Raw genomic sequence first — 18,798 nt, forward strand, 5'->3', positions numbered from 1 at the left:
TGTTATTCACAAAATACTACTTGCGGCACAGAGCTGAAATTCCATGTCTCTCATAAAAAGGGGAGGTAATTTATTGATCTCTCAGTATGGAGACACCAGAGAAACCTCAGTTCTGTAGTTCTGTGTCAGGCACATCTTTGCCTCCAACTAGAAAGCTTGTTTTCCGCCACCGCAGCCTGAAAATAAACACTTCTGGTAGCAGTAAAGCTTTCAAGTAATGAGGCTTCAGGCTGCATTACCAATCAGAATTCATTAAATGGTCTACTTAATATGGTAGAAAAAAAATGCACAAACATGCAAATCTAACCCACTTGGAGTTGCTCAAATTTTGCTAAAGCTTTAACAAAGCTTGAGCTTATTCACTCCAAACAGATGAAAAAGCTACAATGCTGTTTAAAGCAGGAATGAAAAACTTTTTCCACTAGACAGCAAGCACCCATCCGAACCCCTTCCACTACCCACTTGGGTTTTCCACACCTGTGGGTACTTGCTCTATGGTTGGAGTAACAGATTCAAAATCCGGCCTGCAGAGCGACTGCCGTACACAACCTCCACTTCGGATAAATAAATTCCGCTTCTAAGTATTGGTAAAAGCTCTTGCCCAATCTGTCTGCCTTCCGTGTGTGTGTATAAAATGCCCTCTGATAAGCGCAGGTTAGATCACAAGCTGAGCTTGTGTCAAGTAGTATCCAGCTGTTGCAAACAGGCAAACGTCTACACCTTATAAAAAGGAGGCTAGCCTACACGGTACGTAAACTCATCCTTCTGCCTTGTTCCCCACCGGCTTCAGCACCGTGTCTAGTTTTAGGTTTCATACTCTAACAAAAGGTACTGACTAATCTCAAGGAATCCAGAAGAGATTATGAAAATCATCAAGTGTAGAAAAACATGACTTACAAGGAAAATTTGCATAACATGCCACTGTCAGCGCAATCATCTCCGTGGATATTTTAGTATAGGGCCTGAAAATTATTTTTGCCCATACATTTCTCGTAAGCGTGAGCACTAAAAGTGATCATCCAAAAATTCCAACCGCCTTTTTACATATAAATGTGAGCTCATTAGAGATACATATACAAAACCCCCAGAGCTGCCCATAAGCATATGAATGCTTGAGCTCGGTTTACAAGAAAACACACAAGTATTGAGGGAACACCACTACAAATCCCTGCAGCGGACCCGATTGACATTTGAAGTACAGAAAGCTGACAAATAAAAAGAAAACTGCTTCTAATGGACAAACTAGAATTTTTTTTTACTGTCAGTGCCCATTTCTGGGGTAAGTTGCTACTTCTCCTGTGTAACTGTTCTTCCTGCCTTTGGGGTGCATGTCAGGGCAGAAATTTAGCAAACTCAACAAGAGAGCATAAAACACACCTGCTTTCAGAGTGGTGAAAGATGAAATATGGCACACGCAATCACTAGGCAGGAGCCCTTGGTCAAACCTTAGCTTCCGGAGCAGTTTCATCTGGTCTAAGATTTTCTTTTCACCTCTTACTTGCAACTGATCTTTAAGTCTCCTCAGAGTCGATTCATCCGTGAGAGAGCAATGATGCCTCTCATCCCACACACCTTTGAAATGGCTGCTACCAGCAGCGTATACAACTGTTTGTGAAGAAGGTGCACAGCTGTACACAGCTGTATTTGTGAGTTCATACATTCGATTAAGTGGCTTTTTGTAGCTTCACAAGGCCCCTCTCAGTAAATCTTGGGGTTGTTTCTCTGGCCATAGAAAAACCCACATTAGAGACAGCTGAGCTTCTTTAGGTACCGGAACGGAGAGTTAACTCTCACGGATGCAAGTTGGTCTCAGAAGCCCCTGACTTGTGATCTCCTTTACTGAAGGTTATTTGTGCCTGCTAAATGCAGAGTCCATGCTGCAAAACTTGACAGATGAAACCTGTTCTGTTGACTTTTTAAAACGAATTTTCTTGAAGGGGATGAGCAAGCAAAGAGGCACTTAAATCACCACATCGCTGAGCTAATATATTACAATTTTACCAAGCTTATTACAAGGTGGAACAATGTGATGATCAAATTAAAGTCAGACTTAAGATCAAATCAATAAATCACAAAGTTCAAGTGATGAAATCGCCAATGCATCAGGATGTAAAAATCAAACAACATGATTTATAGTAAAAATTAATTCTGTTGCTCAAACCCACCTTTGGAAGATGGCACGAAAAGCAAGAGTCTCTTTTCAGTCCAAGGCCTCAGCACCACTTCCAGAAATAAGCACACTGACCTAACTGAAGAAAGGTGAAGATGGATGCCCACGTCCTACCACACAGGATTTGAACGTTCATTCTGGTCTGACGTCCTTGTTGAACTATGAACGAGAGGCTCTGGGAAGCCTTTTGGATTTAAGCAAGCGTTGCTTTATCTCTGCTGCCCATCGGAGTGACATTTCTGCCTCCCCTTACCCCCGACCTGATGCCATCCGCTCAAGGGCTGGGAAGCTCCATGCTTGCCGAGGGTCCCTTGTAATTTTGCCTCCACTTGCAATTTTGGCACAGCCAAGAAAATGCCTTGTCATTATCCAGTTCAGAGTTGCGCTAAACTCTCTACCAGCTTCAGGTACCTGAAAGCACAGGCATTTATCCAAGCATACAAAATAGTAAAATTGCAAAAGACGTTGGAGATGAAATGAAAGACTGACCGTACTCAACCTGATTCCATTAACTCAGAAGAGTCTCTGTCCCTCAACCAGCTGATTTGTTGTCCTAACAGCTCGCCTCTCAAGGCATCCCTCACACACACTTACAACATTATGCTTTGGGTAATACCTAATAGGAGCTCGCTTAAGGAACACGATAGCCCTCCAACTCATTCTCTCCTTTCTTCTTTTCCAAGGGAAGGAGGGAATCTGTATCCTTTGGGGATAAAGATTACATCTCATTTTACCCCCTCCCTTTCCAATCCCAGGAACAGTCCGTCCTTTCTTTGTAAGTAAACTGAACACAGTTTCCTTTCCTCAGGCAAATCAACACAGCTTTTTTAGGCTGGGCGTCATCTTCTGCAGGTGAGTAGCTAAACAGTAACTGTTTGACTCATCAGAAGAAAACATTTTTTTCCTTTACTTATAAAACTCATCGACCTATTTCACTGTTACATGTATCCTACCCTGGAACTTACACACACAACCTACGTTTCTAATCAAGCCCGTTAATGCACAGACTGACGCAAAATATACAGTCATACTGGGTCTTACCAAGACAAGATGCAAGTAACCATCCCCAAGCGACTGCTCTCCAGTCACTTTCTCCTAAGCATTCTTCTAGCACAAACTAAGTCCTCCAAACAGATAACAAACTGTAACTCCAGTTCAGCTTAAGGGGGAGTGCAGTGATCTGCATCTAGCTTCCTCACTTCCGCCTTTAATTTCACTGTTATTGCAAATCACTTATTTGGGGTTTGTATTTTCCTTCGTTCACACAACACCACAGAATCTTAAGTCATACACAAAAGCAGTTTCAGCATAGCACTGCTTTTTAACCCGGGGCGGGGGGGGGGGGGAAGGAGAAGAATCTACCACTAATTAGCTTACAGGTCAGTATTTGTTCGCATGAGCCAATTTAATGTGCCAGTCCCAGATATACAGACCTCGCTCAGGCATTGCTTGGCCCTCTCTGTATCTTTGACACCTCCAAAGGAGTCTGCAGGGTCCCATGGCCCAGGATGTGGTAATAAATAATAAATCAGTGCAGCACAGAAGGCGATTGGGTCACAGGCAATATGGGAAAATAAGCCCACCACATGGAGAAAGAGTGTGGTAAGCAGATAGCTACTGAATCACCTGGAAGGCGCAAGTAGTGATGCTTTGGACTGTAGGGATATTCCTCATCGTGAGCTTTCGTTCTGGGATAGGTCTTTGATTTTTCATTTTACTTCAGTTAAGTGACAAGTATTACGGCTTACCAAGTCACCAAAAAAGTAAAAGAAAAACCTTGACGGAGATGAAAGGCCCGATTTATTATTTTTACTCTGCTTACCTGTGCAGCACAGAAGTGGCTCTCACTGCAGCTGCTTTCTGTTCACAGAAGAGGTAACAAGAAGCCACGTAGCTACTGCTCAGCTCTGCAGCACTGACACTGCTGCAGCACTGCTGCCCATGAGGGTTCACACTGCTCCTCAAGCTTCCGGATCAGTAGGATCATAAAGCCTCACTGAAAATGGAAGTGATGAACTTCTGCAGCTATTATCTTATGATAATAATAAAGAGGATCCCTAGGAGGGCCTTTGTGTTGCTAAACTGGATCTCCATCTGCCTGTCATTCTAGTGCCTTCCTCGTAACCTGTGATTAATACATGAAGTACGTTGCTGTTTTAAAGTAGCTCACAGCAGGAACAATAGACTGGGTAAGACCAGTGTGCCCTCAAGCCCATCAGCTGGTGTCTGACGATGATTAGCACAAGACACTCAGAGGAAAATGAAAGTAAACCTCCTGAAGACAGTGTAGCTAGATCTGTCTTCCTTTAAAACTCTCCTCCTTATCCCAAACAACTCGCTTGCTTTGAAGCAGGGGCGTGCATAAGTCTTCCATGACTAATTTTGCACCGTCCATAAAATTTCCATCTTTATGGAGATAAAGATCTTTGCTACAGTACTAGCAGGTTTTGACCAATGCAGATATACAAATGCTTTAATTACGGTGCAAACCGGCATACACTGTTAATTCTTAAACTATCTCACGTGTCACTTTTGGTAACGCCCTGCACACTGACGACGTAAGCCGCTATCTCAGGTTCCTCAGAGACGTCTTAAGCCAGTTTTTGAATAGCGTTTCATGAATGCATCATCACAAAAAAGGACTGCTAGTTGACATACCTCGTCTATTATAAAAGCATTGCTGTCTGCTACAAATATGCTGCAAGTTAACAACATTCCTTATTTCTGGATAGAAAATGAGAAATTAATTTGATGAACGTCAAGTTTGGTTCACATCAAGATGCTCCTGGTGTCGTGATCCATCAGGAAAGAATTAACAGAGGTGTCCTGTGAATCGGATTCATTTTCGTCACAGCAACCAGGACGCAAATTTTTCACTGAATACATTTACTCCACCTGGGCTAAAACTAGCTTTCTACAATTAGATCTGTGTGTTGCGGTCTTGGTTGCATTTTCTGTTTCTGATCCATTCAGAACTGGCTACGGCTGCGTAGTTACCACACAAAGCAAGTGCTATACACCTCCTGTTGACTACAGGAATAACTGTGCATTTCAGCAAATCAAACACAAAGCTAGATATTAACCCTGGAAATCTCCAGCAGAACTATTTTTTAATCTAAGGTGGGACAGGCTCATAAATAATTTACAGGGAGTTATGACTTTATATTATCTGAGTAGTATATCTGGGAGGCAGGACTAGAATCAGTGGTGTGGGCTATTTCCCTTTGAGATCTGTAATAAATTTCTTACATTATAATCTGTTGTGAAAAATATTCTGGTTGTCACGCTCCATACACTAGAGGCATTCTAAGTGGCCTGCCACTGAGCCCCCATTGGATGATAACACTGTCCAAATTTCTCATCATTTTACACTTTCGCTCCATAGCTACGAGCTTGTTACAGCTCACTGCTATAAAAGTGATTTTTAATGGAAAAGATCTGACAGGAACTTTATGCTTCCTTGACAAAATTTTTATGAGGCTCAATACCGGAGTGTTACTGACGTAGCTTTGGACAGGCAGCTATGAGCTGGGGAACTGCTTTGGGAGGAGGGTGGGAAGGAAGCTTTTATTGCTATACTTACATCTCCGAAATGGAACGCCTTCAGAGCGGAGGGAAGATCTCAGAGGCTGCTATCAGAGAACGACATGATCCCTTGAGGCTTCTCACCACCTCACACCCTCAGGAAGAAAAGTCTCATAATTTTTCTCCAAAAGTTTAACACATGGCCCCAAACCTTAGGCCCCCCTTATCATCGTCACACTTAAATGCCTCCCAGTCTTGCACACATCCACAGCTGACACCTACCAAGTGAGAAGCAGGACCGGAGGCTAACGACCCCTGAACATACAGGCCCATTCCCTGGTCTCCCCTTGCTGAACATGTGATTTGGACTCACTGCAAGTCCTTGGCACCTCTCAGTGTGCCATGAGCGACCTGTACCAATGCACATTTTCTCAGTGAGGCAAGCTGGCTTCCAGAGCCAGAAAGCGCTGCATAGACAGGTGCTGCTCTCAGCCCAGTTCCCAGGTGGGATGCTCAGGGCTCTATCCCAAGCAGGATTCACATACTGTAACTCCAAGAACTGAAATATGTGAAGCTCTAGCTTCACAGCAGCATAAGCTGACCCAATTACTGAGAGCCACAGTCCCACCTCATCTTTGTCCTCCCTCCCTCCCTCCCTCAGCAGTGTGTCCTTGCATGCTTTGTGCTGACAGAGCTGTTTCAGAGCAATAAATCAGAAGAAAAGACACAAGAACACAAGCACTTTTTGTAGGAGGGCAGGATGGTGGTAGCTGGCAGTTAACTTGACTAACCTGTCACGAAATAGAGCCGTCCTGCACTCCAAGGAGAAAACAAAGGTATTTACCAGCACTTGGGCTGCCAGCGCAGGCAGAGTTAGATGCCTCTGTGCAGTTTCCCCTGCCGCTAAAGTTCAGAAAAGAGCTTCACAAAGCAGTCCGTGAGCTTGCCAACACAAGATAGCTGAAGAAAAACGCGCTCATCTGTTTTACATCACGAGCAGGGTTAGGGCACATACTTAGGGACTTCGTTCTCCTCCAAAACCCTCTGCTTCAGTCCCTTTTCTGAAGGTAGCTACCTGCGTCCGTTCTTCCTGCTCAGCGCTGAGCAAACAGTCACGAGTGTCCAGCCTCTGAACGAGGCAGCGTAGCACCCTCCCAGGAGGGGGCACCAGAACTGCTGCATTAACTGTTTCTTTCCATTTCTACCAGATTCCGACCTAGCAGCAGCCCAAAGGGGGTAAACTCTGTTCAAGACAAACCTAAGTAACAAACCTCAGGGAGCTAAGCACACGCCCAGTCAGCTGGCCTTCAGGAGTTCTGACTAGCTCCTGCTGACTTCCAAGAAGTAGGACATTCATTTAGTTTTACCACGAAAATTTTAATGCTGGAGTCTAATATTCAGAAATAGCCTAAAGATGTCAGATCTGGATTTACCAAGGTATTTAAGGGCTTAAACACGCAGACACTGATAGCAGCAGAGTTCTGAAAAATGCCAAAGTCATATTACCAGGCTCCTTGGAAAATCTGGCTAGGTAGATATCCGTATCTTGAAACGCTTAAAATGCTGAACTGACCGAAGTTCAGTGCCCTCCAAAACTCTGTTATGAATACTGCTAAAAATTCTGGCCTTAAGGAGCCAATGGCTTTTTAAAAGACTTAGGGAGTTTGGCTCTGACCCCAAAAAGGATTCACATGCCTGTAAGACACGTAGATACTTTCCTGTGTTAAATCTGGCCCTTGGACTACACATTGCAGTTTCCCTACTTTTTACGGTGCTGTTTTTCTCCAGGTAATACTGTATGGTATGAAGATGCCAGCACTACTTTGCTGGCATCTGCAAGCTAAAAAGAGATAAACCCTTAGAAGAGCTTTTTGATAAAGCTAGATCTACTGTAATTGAAGTTATGCGCTTAATCAAAAGTATTGCATAAGGCTATATAAAGGCCTCTTACTGCTCCCTGAGTATATGTTGACCTAGTAGAAATAAGCATCTATTGAAGTAAAGGTTAATTAAAACTTACAAACTTACAACTGCTAGCTGTCCCTCAAGGGGCTCCTCAGTTATACGGAAAGTATCATTTACTAGCAAAAAGTACTTCAGAAACTTCAGCTAAGAAATGAAGAACATGCAGCTCCATGCCTTAATTCAGAATACAGCCTTTGGCTCCAAAGATTTCTACCATACATCTTAGAACTTAAACTTGCAAAGACTCACAGTTTTTGCACTCAATTTGATTGACTCACCTTTACAGAATCAGGACAACCCATGGGCATTCGGTCCACTTTAGGCAGCTCAAATGGCAAGACGACAGTTATTTATCTAAGAATTATTTGAGGGACGCAGCTTCCTCAAAAGACTCTTACTAAAAACATTATCTCCTTCTTGCCTCACGAGCAATGACAGAGGCGCGTTTGCTTTGCTTGCTTCCCAGACTGTGGAAAACAGCGACATAACATTGTTGGCAATTATTACAAGCACTCCTCTGTATAAACAGTAGGGGTTTCTTCTTTAGTAGCTACAGTAAACATGGGTATATTACTGTATTGAAGGAAATCAAAAAGGAAATGAAGCGTCAGCTGTGCACTACCCACAGAGAGAGCTAGGCACCGAACACCTGAGGCCGGCTCTTCCTACTTGGAATACCACTAACAGCTATGTCAACACCACACCATTCGCACTGCCTAGAAGGCTGCTTGCTGGGGTTGCAATGGTTAACACTGGAAGAGATTTAACAGCATCTGGTCAGATGTGATCTTTGCTCTGTGGTAATCTCATTACACGCACTCAGCCGGATGCCTAGCCCCCCAGATGCAAGTGACTTAGTGGTGTGAGGTACTGCAGGTACGAGCATGCTAGAGTTAGGCGCTGGCCACGTGGGCACCGGCCAGCAGGAGCCCCAAGTGGTGAAAGCCCAGGGCCTGCATTTACTGTCCTCACAAACTGTATCTCAACAACTGCTTTGTGGTGCCAGCAATTCCATGCCATCCGTTCTTGTTTTCCAGACGTGCCTGCTATATTTCATTACAAACGCTGAGGCTCTGACATTTGGTTTTCTTCCGTGAACAGGAGGGTATCAAAAACTTTCACATAAAAATTATGAAGCAATACGCAAGCTGAACATGCCTTTCCAAGACAGTCAAAAGCAATTACCTGGGATATGAGAGACAAAGAAGAGAAAGGCACAGGACTACAAATGTAGCTGAACACGGTCCTGCTGAATGGCCCCAAGCTATTGAATCAGTCACTCACACCACATAAACGACTATTTGGTGTGTCCAGGAAGAAACCCAGCAAAAGAGACTGCAATAAAGCTGTATTCAAGTCCCTGTTTCCAGTTATGCTAAGCAAGTCTTTATGCCTTGCAACCACGGGCAAGAATGCTAACCAATTAGCTGTACAGAGGGGCCTGCTTTCTCTTTACAGCTCTAGCCAGAAATCTCTAGTCTGAAGTAAACCTGTCCTGGAAAAAACTCTGACGCACAGTCTCATCAACGCCCTGGATTTGAGAGAGGATTCTCTCTTCTTCACAACACCAACAGGAACCATTAAGAAGTTTCACTGTATAGACTGAAAAGTGGGCAGGAAGAGAAACCGAGGCCAGTAAAAAACCAAAACACAAAACAAAACAAAAAAAAACAACAAAAAAACCCCAACTCAGCAGCATTATAAAAACTGAGAGAACAGCAGCAATTCAAGGGAATTTATGTTTTCATTTATTATCATAGTACCTTTCTTTACTCAGAGGGAGATTGAAAATAAATGACATGCTCAAGTGAAATACTGAATGGATCAGGTTTTTGTGCAGCGAATATAAAATCACGTCAGCTTTAAAGTGCGCTGGGAGAATGAAAGGTTTAGATGAAATTCTGTGTTTTCATTTTCACATGAAGATCCTTTTGCAATAGCAACAGGATGTACACGTTGGAGATCAGAGCAGACAGTTCTAGGACAATTTACTTTTAACTCACTTGTCCCCTCCTCCTCATCAGTATGCTTACAGCCAGTCCATTGGCTGAGGAGTAAGTTAACCTCCTCAGTGTCCTGCATTGATAGGTTTAAACCACAAAGCACCAAGTCACAGCCCACATTTCAATTCACAGAAGTCTCAAAAACTGCTTAAAAACAGGTAAATAGCCATATGGGTCTACCCCAGGATCCCATCTCTGACAACAGCCAGTACCAACACTTAGGAAGCGAGTACGGATTGTCTTTAAGAGTAAGACTTCCCCTAATATTGGCCATGCCGGGTTTAGAAAACTCCTCAGCAGGAGTTGCACGTAGACCATGATATCTACTCATCATGGACTGACCCACCCTCCACAACTTTCTCCAATGCCAGCTCCTCGTCTCCACAGCATCATGAAGCACCAAGCTGCATGGCTTCATTATACTTGCCGAACAAAAAGCCATCCTTTTATTTCTTTAACCTGATACCCATTTACTTGGGTATTCCACACTTCTCATAATTTCGTGTCTACTGTACCCCTCCCCCCCATCATTTCTCTTCACAATTATGGAGCTCCAGTCAAATTAGTCTGTTACAGCATCCAGTGCAATATGGAGCCTTTCACCACCTAGTCAGCCAATTTAACACAGTAACCAAGGGTATTCGCACTCTTTTCACAGGTGTAAGTCCACCTCACCAAAACACCAGGCAACTGCTGAAAGAGTAAAGAGTGGAAGGGCTGACTGGGGTGGCAGGGTGACCTCTACAGACTGCTAATGGCAGCCCATCTCCCTCCTGACGGAGGGAGGAGTTGGCAACAGCAGGGCGTGGGGTGAAGAGGGAAAACATCTCACACCCATTTCTCCCTGCTTTACAGCTTCTGTATTTTGCGACTCACACCAGGGAGCGCGCGGTCTCTCTCCTCCTCTGCTGGTTGGCCAACATGAGATGCTTATGACTCTTCCTTCTTCAGGATAACAACTCTTGCCCTTTTGTGGCTCACTAACACTCTAAAATTCCCCCGTACAAATTCTGCTGTTGACCTAAGCAGGGTCAGTTACAAAAGCTGTGTCAAATAGGCTGAATTGGACGGCCCTCTGCAAAAGCTATTTGCTGGGGAAGTTGATAGGTTCCCAGAGATAAGTGATTAACGCGATGACAATTTTCATGTGTAGCTGAGTCACTGGCTGACCAACTGCATTTGCTGTGAGCTTTCTGAAGCTGAGGGTATCACCATGTTTGAAGGTCTAGTACATGTCAGCATGCCAAGAACTCCAGGGTCAGCATCATATTGGGAGAAGACAGGGAACAGTACAGAAACAATCAGCACGGGAATCCAACCTCCATGCCTATGAATTAAGTCTGTAATGCTCCCAGGAGAAATTGGCCTGTATTGAGCTCTGGGTTGCTTTGACGTGACAGCTACTGAGACCCCCAAAACTCACCATTTTGGGGATCTGTGACCTTCTTTCACTCACTGCTAGGTGGGAAAACCACAGGAAAGACTAACAATCCCTGAAGCATCACTTGCTCACCAACAAGGATCGTGTACTTCTTAGTTAACGTTCCATAACCTTGGCAACCCCGCCTACTGAGATGGACAGCCAACAGACACTGTGATCCTTAATACTATAGTGTTTTCAAGAAAAAAATCTTGTCCTAGAACATGGGAAGCCCCACACAGCTTTTAACATACTTTCATACAGGTCAACTTTAAAACATCTCTGCTTTCCACCCCTTCCCCCTAAAAAAAGCTCAACAAAGTTTCTGTTCTTAATACACACGCCTATTCCTTAAAAACATCATAGTTCTATACTTCCAGTCTCAGTTAGAGATCTAAATAGATGCAGAGGGAGCTAGACAGGGGAGTAAGTCTAGTGGGGTTGCAATACGCTGGCAACATTCATGTACCACTCCTGAGGTGCACAGATTTTGCCAACCTGGAGATAAAGATCTGGTTACTCTACCTTGATGCACGCATCAAGGCTACAATCCCTATGAGGAGATGGTAATACAGGCTGTGGACAAAGCAGCCACAAAGAAGAAAACGTACAGATCTTCAAGGCTGGAGAGAAAACTATTAGTCAAAAAAACTTTGTTAATAAACCATGAATCTGGGAAAAGTTAAGATCTCTTTATTCCTACTCAAAACGCGGTTGTATTTTACAGGAAGAGCAGCCACAGAACAGAGGCGACAGCACAGATGGACTCTCACCTGCCCCACACTGCAGTGGAACAGCGCTGTCCTAGACTTCCATTTATACCCAGAGGAAAAAAAAACAAATCTCAAAGAGAGAAAAATAACCATGACAAATGCAAAGAAGCGGTAAGCTGGTGAGCTGCTTTTCTGACCTTGTCTCTCTCCTTGTGTATCATTCCTCCACCCCATTGTCATTCACAGCAAGCAAGGCCAGTCTGAGGTTCTAGTTTACCTCCATATTGCAAAGGTATGGCAAACTTTAGATGCCTCGGCCATCAAGAAATGCTTTACAGCACTTCCTCCTCTCTGAATACATGTTTTCTTAACATGCACTGTTATGTTAATTAATTGTGAAAGGAGAAATGATGCTTTTTACTTAGACATTGTACATTGCATTTATAAGGTATCTGCTAGACAGAGTAAGAGAGATCTTTGTGAAAAGAACTTATTTTACTGTAACCCGAATAAATCTATGTTCTAAGGTAAGTTTTGGATTCTCTTCCAACAGCTCAGGCCCATGTGGTTCATGCAGCACAGGCAACCTCAGTTCACATCCATTCATTTCCTGGTTAAGTTTGGAGACTTAAATGCTATCATATCAATCTAAACAATACAATGTCTTTCACAGGAACTATATTCCTTTCAAACACGGACGTTAAACCATTAAATATTCATTTAAGGGGAATAACGTTCCTCCAGTAAACACATTTTTTCAGATATTGCCGTCGCCATACGACACTGCAATGGTTTAAAGAGGAACAATGCAATATAATCAGAGATAAAGTACCGTCCTCCCTTTTGCAGAGTGGATTTTACCTCCTGTTTTGAGCTATTTCATCAGTATTATTTATACTAAGGCGGCACCCGTGGGGGATCTGCTGAGCTTACTGCCTCATTGTGACCCCAAGATGCTGTGATTAAGAAAATTAGATGAAAGAGAAGGACCAAACGATATGACTAACCATGTGCAGATGAGCAGCAGCAGAGCTCAGAACCCAGATCACGGACTCCTAGTCCTCTCTTCTACCAACAGGTCTCTGGCACTCTCACTGGCTTCTCCTCCTTCTCCGTGTTCTTGCAGAGAACAATCTATAATCTGTTTTTAGGTATCTTTGCAGATGACTCCTATTTGTGTATCTACCCACAACTCTTTGGGTCAAAGAAGATGTGTTTGCGGTTTTTCAGAAGTTGAATCAATGCTCGTACTCTTATCAGGTAACAGTGACTGGAAAGCAAAAAGAGTACTTGGATGCACTTGACCTTTGCTTGCACTTGTAATCTCTGCAGAGATACACGTTATTCGCACACTATACACAATACTGATCGCACATCTGGTAACAAAAATTCAGTATCCAGCTGTAATTCAGAACATCATCCAAAATAAGATTAGATTTTCAATACAGTTAAATACATCATATCAACTAAGTTAAAAACGCACTCAAACCACATGTGTGTGCATTTGTAGAATTTACTGGCCTTTTTGAAATATTCTAAATGAAGTTTCTTTACGGGGGTAAGTTGCTGCTACGTTCACCTAGAGATGAGTAGCATGAATTGCCAATGCACTGGTTAGAAACTGAAATGCACGTTGGAGCGTGGGCTCTCCAGAAAAAGGCCAACCACATGCTCCTTGTCTTTTCGCACCACCCTGCGTGGTATACCTACCCCCTGGCAGCTGGCAGAAGAAACCTGATCCCTATCCTGAAGCTCAGGCCCCACAGTGAGCTATCCTCAACCTGTACCAAGCCCTCCACCTCCAGACCCTATCTGGAAGTAAGATTTGAACGAGGTCTGAACCCCTGTGTACAGCTTAGCGTCCTTCTACGTCACATGGCAAACGTCGATTTCAGTGCCTTTGATTACGTTCCTCAGATTACTCCACAAAACCAGACAAGAAGGAAGGGGGATGGTCGCGTCCGTCAATACAGTACGCACGTTTGAATCAATCGCATTGCTTTCAAAACCTCTTGTTCTGAAGGCAAAGAGAAGAACCTGAGAACTATAAACATCTGCTTGCCTTGTGTGACTATTTGCAGGAAAAAAAATAACAGTGATCAAAGTCATTCCATTTTTGGGTAGCCAGATAACGTACATGAAGAAAACCTTGTCCTAAATCCTTCAGTTCCATGGATGACATACATTGTTTAGACTGTAATTAGACTGGAGTTGCACCTCCTATTCCCTTGACTATTCACTCAAATAAAAGCAGCATTTGCTGTCATTGCATTCACACTCTTTTTGTGCTCCCTTCCTACAGATATTTCTGGCAAGTGCATTTCCTGGCAGGGATGTTAATGGAAGCAGCAAGTTTTAATTTAACATTGAGAACACTGACAGAAAGTGGGTTTTAAAACTCATGAACACAACTACTCATAGCAGAAACTTGCTTTTAAGAATTACTCTCATTATAGCTCAGACTCAGGAACATTCTTACCTTTAAGCATTTTCTGAAGTCCCTTTGAAATCACTTTTGTATTATTTGCCTGAGCTGGAACCTCCATCTGGGGAGAGAAACAATACCTTGTTATAATGATGTGTCTAATAAAAATGAATCAGCACAGCTTGCATTTTGATTGCCAATTACTTGCAATCAACTGCTCAGAAAGACTCGCTGATCAAGAAAATACTCCTAGAAACATTTATTAAAAAAAAAATGTATTTGTGAACAACTTCAAGTGAATACAGGAAAGAGTACAACTTCAGCTAAATACAGAAAAGAAAATGCAAATATATTGCCACCTAAGCCATAAGGGTGAGACTTCATGTACTTTACTAAACTCTTTTCTATCAATGATTTATGCAACTCTTATTATAAGGCTATACAAACTAAAAAATTAGCTCATTGTTCGAATCATTGTCAGTGCAATTAATAGGACTGGTTAGTTTTCGAAAATGCTACAATGAAAAGTTTCATTTGAATAAATCTATATTCACCACCAAAAAACTTCATTAAGTCTCACTTACAACTACTCCTCAAAATTGAAGGGAGAAGGAATGTATCATAAATACTGAACTAAAAATTAAGCCCATAAAAAGCATGGAAAGTAATCGGAAAGGGAAGCAAGATAAATATTCAAATGTATTTCCATTTCATGGTCACTTCTGAATAACTATGAGAGTGGAAAGTATCAAAAAGGCTAAAACGGCCATTAAAAAAGTAACTCTGACCCTAAAATGTAGCCCGGAATTAAGCTGAAAGACGATGCTTATTCAGCATCTCTATTATGGGAGAGAATGTTTAAAAGGTTCAAACAGAGAAACATTCAAGTTCCAGTGAAAGCTAAAAGGCTTTGCAAATCTAACTCTCATTTGGATCTTAAAATCCTCCCCTTGCTTCTTTGGAAGCTGGATAAAACACTGAATACAAATTAGAAGTTAAAATGTCCAGTTGTTCCAGATACTTCTCTTTCGAAAAGTGTTATTTGGAGGAACTGGAAATTTCTAAGGGAAATTAGCTATTTTAATAGAAACATTTCAAGCTTTTGTTGAAGGCTAAATGAAAAATATTTCTGCCTAAGGAAGTGAAACATTTTGTTGAATTTTTTTAAATTCTGAAAAATAGGATTTTTTTTTTGTTCTTGGGAAGTACGTACCACCCTGGTCAGGGATACCTGATCCTCTATTAAAAAAAAACTTAGGACTAGTAGCTGTTTGCTTAGTATAATTCAGTTGCCCTCCTCTCCGACGGCTACACCATCAGCTAGACCAGCGCCATCCAGATTCACCACCTTCCGAAAGGGCGAAGAGTTGCACAACACATACGAAATCACTAACATCAGACGTCAAAATATTGAGCTGACCTCAAGGGTGCCTCTCCTTCTCTGAGAGCTGCTATGGAGTCAAACCCACCACCTAATACACCATCTAGGAGTGGAAAGAGAGGATCGTGTTAGTAAACGCAGAGTTACGGGGAGTGTTTCAGAAACTATCTATCCAATGAATGCTTCTGAGGGAGATGTGTTCGGACATCTCTTGCTCAGTCACGAAGGAAAACAAGCACAAGAGTAGATGTGAGCGTGAGCAGGAAGAGCAACGCAGAGGTTTCACTGCTGACTCCAAACCTTGCCGTTGTCTGCAAAACGAAGCGGGTCATGGCACATTACCATCTATCATCAAGCCGAAACCACGGTAAAATTCGCAGTACATTTTACTGCAAAAACAAAAGGCTTGTACTGCTGCTCCTACTGACTTTCCTACTGTTGTCTTACAGTTTGGTACCATTTATCCTTCTATTATTTCCTTCCTAAGAGCAAAATATCATTTGTATTAAGTAGGTGACAAGAGCTTTAACTTCTTAAAAGAGGGAGAATGAAATTAGGAAGAAGGGGAATTGGATAATGGCTGTATTATTCATAGGAACGCATACCTAATTTATATAGTGCTGCTACTATGCCATCTAAAATTGCTATAACTCCAATTAAGCCCATTTAAGTAATGAAAAGGACTACTCTACTGTGTCTGAATATTAATTTCATGGTCTGTTTTACAGATCAGAAAGTAAAAACACATTATTAACTCACACAGCCATTTTACAACAATTACTAGCAAAACTTTCCAAGGTGCAAAGGTCCTTCCAACCACTATTATTCTAAGATCCTACAGCTGTGATTCCTAAGTAATGGACAACACAAGGGGACATAAACATCACAGAGATATTAGACCTCCACAAAGGTACTTCGATGCCTGGTGTTGGGAGGAGGGGCCACTTTTAGCCACATTAAGTAGCCCCCAAAGGCCCAGAATTATCTGCAAAATCAGACAGAAGCTTTGAATAAATTGGGCATTAGAGACCCTTTAGAAAATGAAATATGGGATAGCAAGCAAATAAAAGCTTTCTTCTCTCAGTTTTATATACAGTACTCTTTGTCTCTAAAAAAAAAGATGCAACTGGAGTTTTAGGCAATCTCAGCTCAGGACAAGGGATAACCTGTGTGTTTCTGAAGCATAACATAAAGAGAGGGAAATTCATTAAAGAATATATTAAACAAATGTTTATTTCAAGCTAACTAACTCCAGTTAGTTACTTTCCAACTCACTAACTCCAGTTAACTAACTCCAGAACGTGCACCACATTTCTCTTAATAGTCTCGATGCTCTGCAGACCAATGTGCACGCTCAGCTTTAAGCAAACAACGTCGACACTCATTACACAACTAAGTTTATGCATAAGCCTTTGCAGGATGGAGTCCAGCATCATCAAGGAAACAGAAGAACTGAAAGAAGGAAGAACTGCAGAAGGACTGGTAAGTAACTCTGCAAGCAACTCTCCATGCAGCTAATGATTCCCGCTGCCGTACATCGCATCCAAGTCGAGTAGAAACTCGAGCAGCCGCTACTTGTGTCTCTGTAGTACTCACACACTTAAAACTATTTGCACCTCTTTTTCTAATCCATTAGTTCCATGCTAAGTAACACGCAAGTAATTTTCTTTTACTTTCTCAGTTTCTTATCCCTAATGTTACCTCTAACGGGCCATTTCTCCTCTGTTTCTTAGCTAGTGCTAGATAAAAGAAACTATGAGGCACAGATACGGTGGCATTTCAGAAAGCTGAAAACTTCCTCTACTGAATAACACAACAGTAAAAGGGGACATCCAGCAAGCAAAAGGGAAAAGCCGCCGAAGATAAGATTGTTGCACTACGTAACTGCTACTTTTACAAAAGCTAAAAGTGGGACTTATTAAAGCAGTAAGTTGGGGATCTCATCACCTGCGTTTCCAGTGAAACATAGGAACGGTCCACTTGACTCCGCTTTGACAGTTCAAGTCTACCAGAAGTTCTGTAGGAAAACGATGCGACTTGAGCGCCAGCGCTGACACACCACTTACCCTTAGGATCCCCTAGGGAAATAAAGTGACGCAGACTCAAGAGAGGCACAGGCATACATGCTCCTCTTCGCTGAAGACCCAACGCTCTTTGATGTCTCTCGATTGGTACTTTCGGTTGAGGGTCAGATCTCCAGATACGTAAATACTTTTGGGTGTGACTGGAAGTAAATACACAGAGTTCTTTCCTCTGTAATTCTGGTACCCTGGAAGTTAGGATCCTGAGACTTCTGTGCTTCCCATTCTGCTATTAGAAAGGAGGAGACAGACAAAGCAAGGGAGAAACCTGCCCCAACATACCAGGCCACAAAAACAGACTCTGCACAGGTCCAGCTCCAGACACAGAAAAATTAGGGAGGGGCAAAGAGAGCAGAGCTGAACACATGCAACCTTTCTCTAGATCTTCTAAATGCATATGGGGGTTCAAACAGGTCAGCTGTGAATCCACCACCCTCAGAAACATGTGCTTTTGTAGAAGGCACACACAGGCCCTGGCTTGCCCTGATTAAGACCCCTGCTTCGTACCTCACACCTCCCCTGACATAAATCCTTCAGTTTCGTTTTCTCTTGTCCATTGCAACGACTGCTTACGTAGGGACGCAATTCTCCTCAAGCTTTGGCAGGGAATAAGGAAAAAGCAGCTCAGCCATGAACTCCCACTCCCGCTTCATACAGCCTCCAATTTGTTTTCCTTGGAGCAAGAGCAGCCTCCAAGACGGTGGAGTCCAGCGGTGCCTGGAGGGGGATAGTCCAGCCCTCGTTTCAGACCCCCAGGCTGGGAGCTGGGCTGCTCGCACAGGCAGCGCCCTCAGCCAGGCCCAGGCCCAGGCCCCTCCACAGGAGGGCTGGCAGCACCCAAACCAGTCTCCTGCTCTACAGCATACCCAGCAGGACGCTTTTGTCTTTGCGGACACTTAAGGAAACGCGTATAACGATCTTAACTGTAGTGTTATCGCAACCTTGTCAGTATAGCCGCCTCCTCCTCTTTTCCCCCTGCTCCGTAGTAATTGCTTCTGGATTGGCAGCCGTTTTTCGATTGGGCTGTTGAGATTACTAGTGAACTAACGCCTTACTCCTGGCTGTACATGAGTTACCTTTCCTTTTTGCCCATAACCAGACATCTGAGGGTTGAA

At 43.0% G+C, this 18,798-nt stretch overlaps 1 protein-coding gene across 1 annotated transcript in view; it reads right to left on the reverse strand.

Moving 5' to 3' along the window:
- The window catches only part of LOC138067052 (uncharacterized), a 385,190-nt gene that overhangs the window by 85,502 nt on the left and 280,890 nt on the right, over positions 1–18,798 (reverse strand). Inside the window, exons 9-10 of the mRNA XM_068940999.1 lie at positions 15,642–15,705; positions 14,276–14,342 (exon numbers count right to left, since the gene is read on the reverse strand). The gene's annotated coding sequence lies outside the window, so the exon portion shown is untranslated. The remainder of the gene's footprint in view (positions 1–14,275; positions 14,343–15,641; positions 15,706–18,798) is intronic.

Source organism: Struthio camelus, chromosome 4 (genome assembly GCF_040807025.1).
Source record: "Struthio camelus isolate bStrCam1 chromosome 4, bStrCam1.hap1, whole genome shotgun sequence".
Lineage (NCBI taxonomy): Eukaryota > Metazoa > Chordata > Aves > Struthioniformes > Struthionidae > Struthio > Struthio camelus.